Source organism: Haliotis cracherodii, unplaced genomic scaffold (genome assembly GCF_022045235.1).
Source record: "Haliotis cracherodii isolate W230 unplaced genomic scaffold, xgHalCrac1.p SCAF_23, whole genome shotgun sequence".
Taxonomy (NCBI): Eukaryota; Metazoa; Mollusca; class Gastropoda; order Lepetellida; family Haliotidae; genus Haliotis; species Haliotis cracherodii.
In genome coordinates this window covers 5,866,894-5,881,415 of record NW_027266279.1, presented here as the reverse complement: position 1 = coordinate 5,881,415, position 14,522 = coordinate 5,866,894, and positions in this window count along the sequence as shown.

Sequence of the window (14,522 nt, the reverse complement as noted above, 5' to 3'; positions counted from 1 at the left end):
GGATTGTGGTTATATTTATTTCAAAAAAGCTTTTGACAATGTTTGGCATATGGAAAAAATGATCACCACAAGGTACCAAAGGTGAAAATTCAGAATTGGTGTCCGTCTCCAATGTTGTGTTCATTGTTTCTAAATGATCTGAAACCATTTTTATATTCCCAAAACTGCCCTAGTGTATTTATTGAATCTCAGTGGCTTAATGGTCTCTTTGATCTCTCCGTTGTTTTGTTTGCATTACCACATGCAATTGATACTGTTTTATTAGATTTCAAAATAAACAAATATGTTAGATATTCTTTCACTTTACTGCAAAAAATGGAGATTGCATATCAATACTAGTCTATAGTTTTTGGTGGTACAAAAAGAGACAGGAGTAAACATATTATTTAATGGCTCACCAATCGAACAAGTTAACGATAATAAATATCTTGGCATTCACTTTACAAATAAAAACTCTTTCAAAACCTCTAAAAAATCAATTGTGAATCTGACTCCAAGGCCGTGTACTTTGTATTATGTAAAAGTAGAACATTAAATCGATCCACGAAATGTCAATTATATCACTTCGATGCTAATTTTATTATGTGGTTGTGAAATCTGGGTTTTAAAAATTGAAAACAAACGGAATCTGTGTACGTACATTACTTCTCATTAAGAATAGTACACCTTTATATAAGTAGTATGGAGAACTTGGAAGAGTACCTTTAATTAACTCAAATGTCGAATGGTATGTTTTTGGGCTGAGGTCTTTTCTGGCTAAGAACAAAAGTTGTCAAATTCTGTACAAACAATAGCTGTCATAAATGGATAAAATGTTTGGAAAGTATTTTCAATGAAACGGCTATATTTTTTATTTGTTAAGCCAACAAGCAGTTCTTCTTAATGTCCTTAAATTTCGATAAGATTATCTGATATAGCAACCCAAACATGGTATGCTGTTATTACAAATACCCCTAAAGTTATCACATATCGCATATTTAAAACTGAGCTCGTCCTTGTAAAGTATTAATTATTTATCCCTTTCTCTTTGGCTGTAACATTACTCTTGTCAAGAGCCTCGTGCCATCAATTTCCTATTAAGTCAGTTGGCACAAAATCCCTGTCAATGAAAGAACGTTTTAACTCTGCGACATGAGCGATGTTGATGATGAATTCCATTATATTTTTCGTTGTCCTTTTTTTCAACACCAACGGAAACAATATGTCCAAATTTCATATGCTAAAACCTAAATATTTTTAAACCGTTTAATTGTAAAAAATAAGTGTTAAAACTTTGTACATTCTAAAATGGCATAAAATCTTCCATGTGAATCACCCGCCATCTTATGTATATACTGATTGTAAAAAATGTACCTCATATGCCGAGTATCCCGACCTGAGTTGGTTGGTTTGTTGTTTTAGGCCGCACTCAGTAATATTCCGGCTCAAGTGTTAATAAAGCTCTGTTCTGTTCTGTTTCAGTTAATGTCACGAGTGTCATTAATGTGCTATCCTGTTATTACTTTTCGCAAATCATGCACAAATACCTTGTCTTGGGTGATTATTCTATCGATCCCAATTGAAATCTCCCCATTCTTTATAATAATATCGACCCAGAGTGGTCGACTCGCCACTTTAAAATGGCCATCAGATCGTCACAGAATGAGGGCGTATCGGAAAGTAGCTCTCTGACTGGTCGATATTTTTAGTTTAACAATCGTTAATTTATTTGTGGGAAATGTAGTTTTTGAAAAATGGTCTGCTAACCCTGCACGCTTAAAATCATTATGGCAACGCAAAAGAAAGCGTCTTCCGTTAACGTGTATGCCTGACAATGTGTCATTTAGGAGATATGAGGGGCGTTCAATAAGTTTTGCATCTTCAATATAAGACCAAGTCGCAGAATATCTTTTGCACTTTTATTTTTCAGTATAATCTCCAAAAGTCACTGGGGACTAAGTCTGGGCTGTAGAGTTAAATCACCCACCCTACAGCCCAGACCTAGCCCCCAGTGACTATTTCCTGTTCCGGCAAATGAAATCTGCCATATGTGAAAGACGCTTGAAGGATGACGAGGACATAAAGGCTGCCACAGAGGCGTGGTTGGAGGGCGAATCTGTGGATTTCTATAAATGTGGTATTAAAAGTTTGAATGACAAATGAAATAAATGTGTTGAGGTGAATGGAGATTATATTGAAAAATAAAAGTGCAAAAGATATTCTGCGACTTGGTCCTATATTGAAGTTGCAAAACTTATTGAACGCCCCTCGTAAACCTAATGTGTTTTGAAATTTATGTAGTCCCACTGTAGAGTAGATACCTCTTATTCTAATTTGGAACCTCAACACAGAGAGAGGAGTAGAGAGTGACTATTGGGTATCATAGACACAATAGTAAAAGCTTATGTCAGTTTAGAATTACGGACTATAATTCGTTTGCCCAGCAATGACGTCTCGGCAACATCATGTGAATCAAATTGTCCAGGGGGATGAAAAGCAGCGTTGGTTAATGTCAGTTAGCCGCCATCTTATTTCGTGTGTTTCCGTGATAAGGATTAAAGCTGAAGGATAGTTTTGCCATTGTAATTGCCATATAAATCAAATTTGGTTTAACGCCGCGTTGAACAGTATTCCAGTTAAATCTCGGCCTGTCAGCTTAATGTGGGAGGAAAGCCCGAAGTGATGCAGGTCTCAGACGTTTACCACTTCGGCGAAACCAACGGGCAGTGATATGGTGCTGACAAACCCAGAAATGTTATCGGGGTGAACAAAGCGGTTGAATCAAAGGGAGTTACGTCATTGGTCATTCGACTCCCAGATGGTACTTATTTACAAACGCATCTGTAAAATAGTTCATTTATGTGCATTATTCGTAGTCCATCTATGACTGATAGCTGATGTCAGATACACGAGAAAAAGAGATGCGACACGCAACACAAAACAGATTAGTTCATCATGAGGAATGAATCAACGACCAGCGGCTGTTTATGGAACCCCAGTGGAAATCATCATAAACATGATGTGTTGAGGACAGAGGGTGATTTGTTCTTGATCTGTTATTGAAACAAATATCACCACAATGACTGTAAATCAATCATGACTTGATCGGATAATGAAGATGTACCTCTTACTCTTCCATCATTTTGCAGGGCTCGATATGAGGAGCTTGTTCTTACTTGCACCAGGGTCATGTTGACAGAAATATGAGGTTCCATATTTTATACGGCAAAATCGATCCCTGTTTGTGCACATACGTGTTGATCGGTTTCTGCTCACGCGGTCGTACTTTCATGCCAAGTACACGGTTACCACACCGCCACGACGTATACCAGCTACAAGGTGTAACTGCGCGATGAGAAGGTGAATGGTGCTTCACGCTGCTATCGGCAGTCTGACACGGCCTGCATGACGTCTATACACGTGTGGCGGAGCCTGCGGGAGGACATTCGGAACAACATCGACATCAGGTGATGCGTATCTTAGACGTTTGCCCTTTGGAAAACCCCACGAGCAGGGGAAGGTGCTGCCAAATCAAGTGTGAGTGAGTGAGTTTGGTTTTACGCCACTTTGCCCAGTGTTTCAGTTACATCATGGCCTGTCCATGTCCTGTTGGAGGGGGGCGGTCGGGTGGCCTAGTGGTTAAAGCGTTCGCTCGTCACGCCGAAGACCCGGGTTCGATTCCCGATATGGGTACAATGTGTGAAGCCCATTTCTGGTGTCCCCCGCCGTGATATTGCTGGAATATTGCTAAAAGCGGCGTAAAACCATACTCACTCACACACTCATGTTGGAGGAGACCGCCTCCGTGGTTTAGCGGTAGAGCGTCCGCCCGGAGAGAGGAATGTCCGGGGTAAGATCCCTGGCCGTGTGATACCAGAAGGACGTTAAAAGATGCTGTTACCTTGCATGGCGCTCGGCACTAAGGGGCTAAAACAAGGAGTGGTCGGCTCGGAGTCAGAATACTGTGTCTGAGTGGGATATTCATGTTAAACTGCGGCATGGCATCTCAGTGAGCAAGCACTATAAATCAGCATCAGTCCGGAGTAGTACAAGCAGCCACACAAACACACACACGTACATGCAAGTCGCTATTTCAGTGCAAAAATCTTGGACGCGACCTTAAACCCAATTTTACCTCACCTCATGTTGGAGGTCAGCCCGAGATGAAGCAGGTGGTGGACGTTTGCCCCTTTTGTGAAACCGACCAGCACGAGTATGGTGCTGACAAGAGAAGGAACATGATCAGGGAGAACTTTGGTTTCGAACCCACGATCACAGCTTTACGGGGTGCCCGATGATGGGACTCAGCACCACAGCGAGTTGCGACGCCTTAGACAACGTGGCAACCCACGCCTCCGCGGAGTTTTGATCTTTCCCACATAAGATGTAATTGTTTTCAAAACGAAATTTGTGATGGTCTTGATACACATTTGATCGTATTACACTCTGCCCTTGGTCCAAACACAAGGAGAACACGTACATTTACAAGAATCTTAAAATTAGTCATGTTTCTATGAAAGTACAAACACGTTTCCAAGACAACAACTGCAGCAGTATGGCGTGAAATGGACATCTGGGCCTTAAAATGTAATATGGCATTTGGTTATAATCAACATTTTGTTATGGATTTCCCATCAGCAATAAAATGATATTTTAGAAGTAATTACAAGTGCAACTTTACCCTTGCAGAATGCCATGGATCTCTTTAAACTATAACTATTTCTCATCTTGATTGAATATTCAATTACAAGCCTGGGGTAATGAAATAATAAAATTCTGTCTGTTACTGACAAAGAGTCAGTCATTTAAATATAATTACATTTTTTAAATAACCCTTTGTTTAATATATTATTACAAGTCTCCCTTTCTCAAAAGCCGAAGGCGAGTCAGGTATTAGTCTAAGCCTATCATTAAGCCACTGTGATTGTTATTTGATATTGCGGCGATATGAATACCACATGAACTAATCGATCAATATTTATCAAAAGTTCATGATTCTGCCCATTCTGCTGGTCACGAGATCTTGAAGTCAGTTATCACGAAAGCAGTGACGCCATCCATTATATCATGAAACATCGCATTCAGAAAAATACTGACAACTTTTGTGTTTCACAATATCAATGAACGTCGTCAGTTCAAAATGACATTTCCTGGTATCGAATACTCAATAAAACCCGCAAATCCGAAAATACATGGTGTTTATCTCCTAATTGAAGTATTTCAGTTATGTCTCGTGGTGTCCGGCACCGCGGTGTCCTCTTTGATTGGCTGAAGACGTCGTTGTAGCCATGGTTGTTCACACTAGCGTCCGTCACTGATTTTTCTTGTCCAGAATCAATGACTTACAGGTGTCAGTGATTAAGCTTCGGTGGTTCCATCATCAGCTGCCTTGCCTGGAGAGCGGAAAGTCGGTGGTTGATCCACACACCTATATACGTTAAAAGATTATACTTGTTGTTATGCTGCCTGGCGTTTGGCAAAGACTGGTCGGCTCGCAGGAAGTAAGGAAGTCGGAGTAGGGTATGGTCTCTCATTTTGCTAGCACTATAAAGCCGGCATAGGTCCGGACAAGTACACACGCGAGAAAGCAATCAGGCAGGCACGTACGCACGCGTGCATGTCTATTGCTATATAAGTTGAATAATCTTTAACGCGACGTAAAACCCCTTTTCACCTCGCCTCATATCCACCATCATTACGATTCCAGACAGACAGACAGACAGACAGACAGACAGACACACATACAGTTTATTCAGTATATAAGGTCAAACAACCCATCAGTTTTAACAGATACATGGAAATCAACGTGATCTTGAACACAGCATAATATATCTTCACATTAGTCTAAATACTTGTTTTAAATACATTGCTAAAGTTGGAATTCAACAAATTGATCAATAATTTATTGTCTTCGTGTGTAATATCTAAATGAGATAGAAACTATGATCTCAACGGTTTATGAACGTCTTATTTTGTATGAACATGAAACTCGTCTTCAATCTCCTGTTTGGTACAGTTAGTACATATACAATTTACAAAATGAATATCCATGGTTCTACGACATATATTGACCTGGAAGTTATGGAGAGATATTCTAAATTTACAAAGAGATTCTTGTAATACAGTAAAATATGTTTCTGGTTTTAACAAAGACTTGATACTAGATAGTGTAGCATGATACTTGAGAAAGTGTAAAGAGAAAACTTGTTGGTGTCAGTTTTGCTGTAATATATGTAATAATCTTTGTTTAAATGAATTTAAAAACAGTTTTACATTACTGGTGTCTTATGAGATCCATACAAAGAAAAATCCAAAAGTAAATAATATGCTTCTGACACCAGACATCCAATTCCTTTTCCCTTCATTATCTAATTGCTTTAGTATTTGTAACATTGAAATGAGCTTCAATTTGTTATAATTTCTTCCAATATTTAACAATAAACAATTGGCTACGAACATATATAGTTCTATCAGTTTCACCAAGTACTGCCTTATTTTCGGATCGAGATTAAAATTCCCCTTCAGTTCAACAAACATCACTATCTGCACGTATCATGTCATGAGGTCTTCACTTGGAACTACAGATCGTGTTTTTTTTCCAGTATTAGAACACGACTTCACTAATGGGATCTTTCAACTCAATGCTCATTCGTGTTTTGTTAAACTATGCATCCATCTGAATAATATTAATCATGTAAAGGAAATAAAAGTAATTACTCTCCAGCAAAATGATTCATTTAATTTTTTATAACTTTTACGAAATCATGAAATATTTCCACTTAAAGAGCTTTGTGCTGGTCATAAGGTAAAATCGTGTTTAAAGAGAAATCGAAAGGTTCGTTCAAGATTGTTCGCACTGTATTTTTCATTGCAATCTCCTTTGACATCACTAAGTATGTTTCTGAAGAACATTTCATGCTCTCTTCTGCTTTAAGTTTACGTTAAGTCTCTGGGTGAGCTATGTTTCTGAAGAACAGGTCACGCAGTGACTGAGTGAGTTGAAAGACATATTTCAATTTTTTCAGCATGTCAGAGCGGATAGTATTTAGAGTCTCAACTTCACATAAGAAGCACGATATACTACGGCACAAAGATTTTTAAAAATATGAAAACAGAATTGAATGATAACGGGAATTTATCAAGAGATGTCAGCCAGAACATACTTCAAAGAAAATAGTGGTATGTTTTTACACTGGGTATAAATATGTAATAGTCTAACATGCTTATGACTGGAGTCTTCGTAATATGTGTGATCTTCTTGCGATATAATTTATGATATTACTCGCCTGTGAAGAAATCAAATGTTTAATAACAATAAGCTGGTATTACACAGTGTTTTATACCAAAGCGCGTGCTTATGTAATGAGGGAACAGATGTCACTAGCAAATATTGAAAAATCCTAACACCCCTTGGCTTTTTCAACGACACTGCGAGTAGAGATGAGAGATCACTGAGTGAAGTTTAAAAACACTCGATGATCCCAGCAACCCTGTAGCTAGGGTGACGTCACATGTCATTGTTTCGGCGGTGTGTCTTGCGTGTAAAATGTCACAAATTACGTCATAGGATATTGTGACGTTATTGTAAACTTTGTGGTGCAGGGTCCCGTTCCACAAGGCGATCGTAGCGCAGCGAGTAGTATGGGAGCTGCAATAACCGCAGCACTACGATAACCTTTGTGGAACGGGACTCTCAATTCGAAAGGTGGGCTGTTGTATGGTATTACATTTATAGGTGTCAACTTTTGACGTGTTTGAAGTATTATTCTGTTAAACTCAATTGGATTATTATCGTGATTAAATGTAATATAATACCGTGATACCGTGAAAGTATCACAATATACTGTGCTAGTACCGCAACCTTACCGTGATAATACCGCAATATTACCCTGATAGTACCACAATGTTACCCTGATAATATCTAAATGTTACCGTGCTAGTACCGGAATATTATTGCGATAGGCCCACACTATAACCCTAATGTTACTGTTATAGTACCGCAATATTACCGGGACAGTACCACCATATTTCCGTGACAGTACAACTATATTATCTTGATAGTGCCTAAATGTTACCGTGATAATCCAGCAATATGACTGCGATAGTACTACACTGTCATTGTAACGCAATTTCACCGTGATGGTCCCCAAATGTTACTGAACTATAACCGCAATATTATCGTGATTAAATCACAATATTACCATGATAGTGCGTGTGTGTCTGTGTGTGTGTGTGTGTGTGTGTGTGTGTGTGTGTGTGTGTGTGTGTGTGTGTGTGTGTGTGTGTGTGTGTGTGTTGTACTAGTTCAGACTAATGCCGATGTTATAGTGCTATTCCACTGAGATACCATGCCGCAGTTTAACCCCAATCAGACTCCGAGCCGACCAGTCCTTGTTTTAGCCCTTGATGCCGAGCTCCATGTAGTGCAACAACAAGTACCATCTTTTAACGTCCATCTAGTATGACACGGCCGGGGATCTTACCCCTAACCTTCAGCTCTCCGGGCGGACGCTCTACCACTTGACCACGGAGGCGTCGATAGTACCATACGGTTTCAGTGATAGCTCCGCAATGTTTCCATGATAGTACCGCAAAGTACCTTCATTGACTCTTAATGCGAAACCGTGATAGTACCACAATGTAACCCTAACAGTACCGTATCATTACCGTCATAGTACCATAATACTACCATGTTAGTACCAGATTGTGGCAGTTTTGTGTGACAATAACGGCCCGTCTATGAAACTGTGCGACAATAAAGTGGTAGGGTATTGTGATCAGTAGTGTACAGAGATATGAGCAGCTCATGACATTCTCCGATTAAACCAACATATTTCTGCTGGGAAATTTGTCGTTTCACTGGCATAAAGTCAGTCTTCTAAAGCAACGTGTAAATTATTTCGCTAACATGAAGCAATTGAACGTATCAAACACAATTAACCTCATACAAAACGATAAACGGGACTTTGTTAAGGCGCGCAAGATTAACTTTCATTTAAAAGAAATATATCTAGCCGTCGCGATCTATGGTTATTGGATTGTACTGAAACCTAGAGGTTAAATGAATGTGTGTTACACCGAAACTTCTGTTGAGATACAGTACAACTACAACGTGTGAAGCCGCTCCTGTGTTGTCATATATTGTATACTACTAAAACGAAATTAAAGGACACCCTTTTTTATGACTAAGACAGATAATTATAGCTGTATGAAAACATCGGGTGTTCTTTAACTTCTTTTGAGTATATATTGCTAAAACAGCATAAAGACATACCTCCAGTAGTCAATAGTGTACGCATGTTTACCTAAAGGCACCTCAACAATTACCGTCAGCGCGCGGTGCCTTTCTTTCGTGATGGGCTGCACAACCCACAGGGGGCCCTTATGTTAACATTTTCTTTTGCAAATATTATTTGAAAGTCGACTCTTGCGTGTTTTTGAAATAGGAATTGTTGCTCTGCTTTCGAAATGACCGTTTCCACGAACGTAGGCGCTTTTGATGAAGTGAGTCCTTCATGTTAAAACGTTTTGTTCACGTTTTAAGAAGAAAAAGGTTTAATATATTTACAAAAAACGATATAGAGAACTGTCTTTTTATTGTGACTTGCATATGTTACGTAAAAAAGTTGTTTTTGCGACCAGGACAGTTGAAATGTCTACTTGTGAGTGAGTGTGTGAGTGAGTGAGTATTGTTTTACACCGCTTTTAGCAATATTAAAGCAATATCGAGGCTTCACACATTGTACACGTGTCTGTTATCGAACCTGGGTCTTCGGCGTGACGAGCGAACGCTTTAATATCAAGGCTACCCGACCGCCACTGAAGGGACTCAAGCAGTAAAAACAAACAAGTTTTGATATCGTAATATAGTCAGTCTGTGGTGTTTTTGATTTATTGATGTAAGAAAGCTAAGCGATAAATCGCAAAGAACAACGAAGAACGAAGCGTATTTTATTTCATGATAAAATATTGTCCTATTATGACGTCATTTCTGGAGATTCGAATATGCTCTCGCAACGTGATGACGTCGTAAACTGGACAACCTTATATTTGAGAGGACAGTGTTCGTGAGTTGTTCCCCATAGATGTTACTGTTCAACGTACATACACGCGATGGTCGAACGATCGCATCCCCAATTGGGCGAGATATGACAATCGGTATTGGGAGAAAGGTACAGATCGACTGTCACTGCATGGTGACTGTAATGTTGAGTGAGTCAGTAAGTGAGTCGATCAGGTTTAAATTTTAAAATTTGACGCATTAGTGACAAAAATGGTGTCCGATGCAATTTCCTATTTTGACCACCTGTCTCGTGATTTTTCCAGCTGAACATTTGTCTCGTCCTTGCGTGTGTTTGTTTTGGGTGCCACTGTTGGAGCAGGATGCGCTCACCTAATCGCGAATGGTCATCACACGTGACCTAATCTCGGATCTCGTGCCACAATAATGTCAGAGATTAAATGTAGGTCCATTTCGCGCCTAAAATCGTGCAAAGAGAATCTCCACTTTTGACATTAAATACATATAACACTAGTCGAAATAGTTTAAGTCCCCATCAGGCCTGGGAGTTTTAAAAATTTATTGACCTTTTACACTCAAGAAAGCCCCGAAGTTTTGAATTTCGGTGATGTCATTGATTTTGACGTCATAGTAACCTATCACGTCACATTTCTCTGCAAAGTATTGTCTCAATTTCTCCCAAGCGATATCTGCAGTGGGAGCCAGTTTTGTCACTTCATCGTGCGATAAAAGTACCTATAAGCAAACAAACAAACATGTAGACTGAAACTGGACTGTGGAATATTAGGTTTGGTGAAGTATTCATCTCAGACGGTTTTTCATAATTACTACATAATCATAGACGAGTCTATTCATCAGGAACGAGAGACGACGTCGATGGCTGACAACGTCATCTATAAAGGTTCTCACATCACTTCAGATAAGAGGTTCCAAAGTAAAGTAGAAGGGACATGCTGATCTAACATGCTTTGTACTTGAGGTGTAGCCTGGTGGTATTGTTCATGGATTTCCAAGCAGAACAGTTAGTGTCCATGTATGTTTGCTGTAACCAACCACTATCACATCGAACATTATTAGCTCCGTGGTGTAGTGGACAGAGCATGTGTCCCAGGAGGGGAAGGTCGGAAGATATCATAGGCTTCGTCATTCCAAAAGACGTATTTGATGGTACTTGTTGTTTCGCTGCCACCGCTTGGCACTATGGGGATATATCAAGGACTGGTCGGCTCTGAGTTAGAATAATGTGCCTGAGTGTTGCATCCATGTTAGACTTGGCATGGTATCTCAATGGACTAGTACAATAATCCGGACTAATAATCGGGACGCGGTACATATGACCCGTAATTCCTCGTTTTAATTTAAAACCAAATTTAGATTTTTTAAAGAATCGCAAAAACAATGTAGTTATAATCTGTGATGATTAATATTGATACGTAACAGAAAACGTGTTTTATTATATTTATCAAAATCAAAACGATACGTTTCGACAGATGTGTCCAACGTAAGCGCAATATTAGGCCGTCCGAAATGACATAATCCAATCCAGAGAGGAACAAGAACGTGAACTATAATCTTCACATTTGAATCTAAAAAAGTCTCAAATAAAACTTGTGACATGTATGGAGCCCTAGAAGGGCCACTATTGCGTTTCGAAATTAACCAAAGTGCGAAAATGCGACAACGCGACATGTTTAGACCATGGAAATTGTGGCGTTTTCGCATTGTCGCCCATTAGTAAAAATTAAAAATATTGATTCAAAGCGCTGCAATGCGACAAAGAGACAGATGGTCAAAATGCCGCATTGTCGTGCTTTGGCTAATTTTGACACGTTTTCTTTGGTCTTGTGAGGACGACATCGCGACAATGCGACAACGAACATGTCCCTGTTCTAAGATTCCATAGATAGACATATGCAGGATTTAGATTAACAAGAATGAGGACACGTGATTCAACCTCATATACAAGGAAATGGATTTCAGAAAACAAAAAAACATGATCACGGTTGTCATGTTCTATTCATATACTCAGCGGTAACTACTGAGGCCATTGTGCAACAACTTAGTGAAGAGGTTCAAGTACATTCCACTTCTACACGTACGTCTTGTCTGGTAGGTGGCAACAACCCAAAGTGCCCCTTGTTACCATTATCATAGGTGATAGAAGCTCATGTTAAAGGCAGGCAACATTAAGGGTTGAACTTCATCCGTCTCTTTATCGTCCCGCAATCAGCCATTAGACGACGACAGGCCGTCTGCATTAGCGTGAAGCCATTACGACACTTCAGATTTATCAGCGAGGGGCCTGTTCTCCCTACACGCAAGGATTTAGTCTTGTTAAAATCAGAGTATCCCCAGAATACATAAAAAAAACATGGCCACGTTTGGCGTTACCCAGGTTGCGAAAGGTACTGTGAAAAAATAAAACGTCGAAACCAGAAACGCCGAAACAGTTTCCACTGTGCGTAATCATGGTGAAAAATTATAATGAATGGATCACTGAAAAACAATGGAAGACAATGGAAGGTTGGCGTGGTCAACAAGGTCATATAACCGCGATGACTTTTGTAAGACAGACGTGTACCAGTCGTAGTGCGATGACCATGGGCGGATACAGAGACGGGGGGGGGGGGGGGGGGGGGGGGGGGGGGGCTTTTTAAAAATCTTTATTACTGTATAAATTACCACCAAAGACAATAAATAGATCTTAATTGTGCACCCCCCCCCTTTTCAAAAAAGCTTAATCCGCCCATGTATGACTATTGTAAGACAAACGTGTACCAGTCGTAGCGATGACTATTGTAAGACAAACGTGTACCAGTCGTAGCGCGATGACTATTGTAAGACAAACGTGTACCAGTCGTAGCGATGACTATTGTAAGACAAACGTGTACCAGTCGTAGCGCGATGACTATTGTAAGACAAACGTGTACCAGTCGTAGCGCGATGACTATTGTAACATAAATGTATGATGATTTAGTAATGTTTCAAAAGAGATATACGATGTTGCCTAAAATGATAGAGGATGATATCACAAAACAGAGAATTTCTCATAGTATTGGAAATCCTGAAGCGTATTGTGTGCGTGATGTATTTTGAACTTTATTGGACTTAAAGGTGAGGGTTAAAGAGAAGGGACATATATGTCCCTGTGGCATCCAGAGGGTTGATGCGAAAATGTAAATAAGTGTTTTTATGAAACCTTGTGTGAAAAAGAAATGTTAATTTATTGTCCTATATTGGCGATCCTCAAGATCGTGGTAAGCAGGGCAGACAACAGAGAAATGTTCAACTCGGGGATTCCCCATGAAAAGTAGTTCCCATCATAAATCGTGTTGACGTCAAAAGGTGAAGTTTATACTTTGTAAACATCTCTTGTTGAGTTTTGTTGAAAAATGAAATGGCCACGTCAGCAGCAAATAAACAAATCACATGACCGGAAATCCCTTACGCCTCTAAATAACAACATAAACGTGTGGGAGTCGTAGCCCTTTAACTAATGCAACATAAAACTGTGCCAGTCGCACCCCTATGACAATTGTAACATAACCGTGTTGTCGTTATCCCAACCGTTACATGGCTAGATATAATTCTGATAAATATAAAACGTCAACGCAAAGGGCGTTTTGGCGAAATTCCGTTATTTTCTAATTAAGTTTCGTAGGATTTCAATAAATAAATTTTATACTGATCTTACAACTATTACCATGTGTGAACTCGTGTAAGTAAGTCACATGTATGTTGTAGCTCGTTTATTTACATAATTATCTTTGTAAATGAATCGTATTATTAATTCAAATTTGAAATGTCTCCTTTAAGAAATGCCAATGTTACAATCATAATCAAGTAAGAATGTAGAATGCTGAACCTATTTGTTTGACTGCATCAACATGTTAGAAATAAATAGATGTCTAGACGATGTCACAACTCCATGAATCAAATACATTTATAGCCAAACCGTCTGGTGCAAGGGACTCTTAGCTTGTTACACAATGACATACCATGAAGAATCACCCAACAAACGTCCACCCATAACGATTGTTGCACAACACAATGCTGTATATCCCTATACCATCTGCTCTATTTTGATAGGAGGAAATGACCGGGTTCCTGTCTACCTTAACGAGTAGGCGCTGGGCGATTTGTCATTGGATGCCATGGAACGACACTTATCATAACAGTCATTGGACCTCGGTGTAGAATAAAAAAAAAATTACGTGAAGTTTGTTTGTTAAGTACGCGATATAGATATGTCGCCATGTGCTATGGTGAAGATTTGAACCCTATGTTTTGGCCGCCGCCTGGCCAAAAACCCTGGGGATGCTGCGAGTATCATCAGTGGAAACGTCTCGATTATCCGCTGATCGCAAACAGCGGCAAAACAGCGGTACCAAAATTTTAATTATATTGATTTCGCAATTAAGGACACAACGCATGTGCACCCTTTACACAGATATGGTACTGCGCGTATGGTCATATCCTTTTTGTCAGACACCCCATTTGTCAGATAACAAAGTTGTCAGAC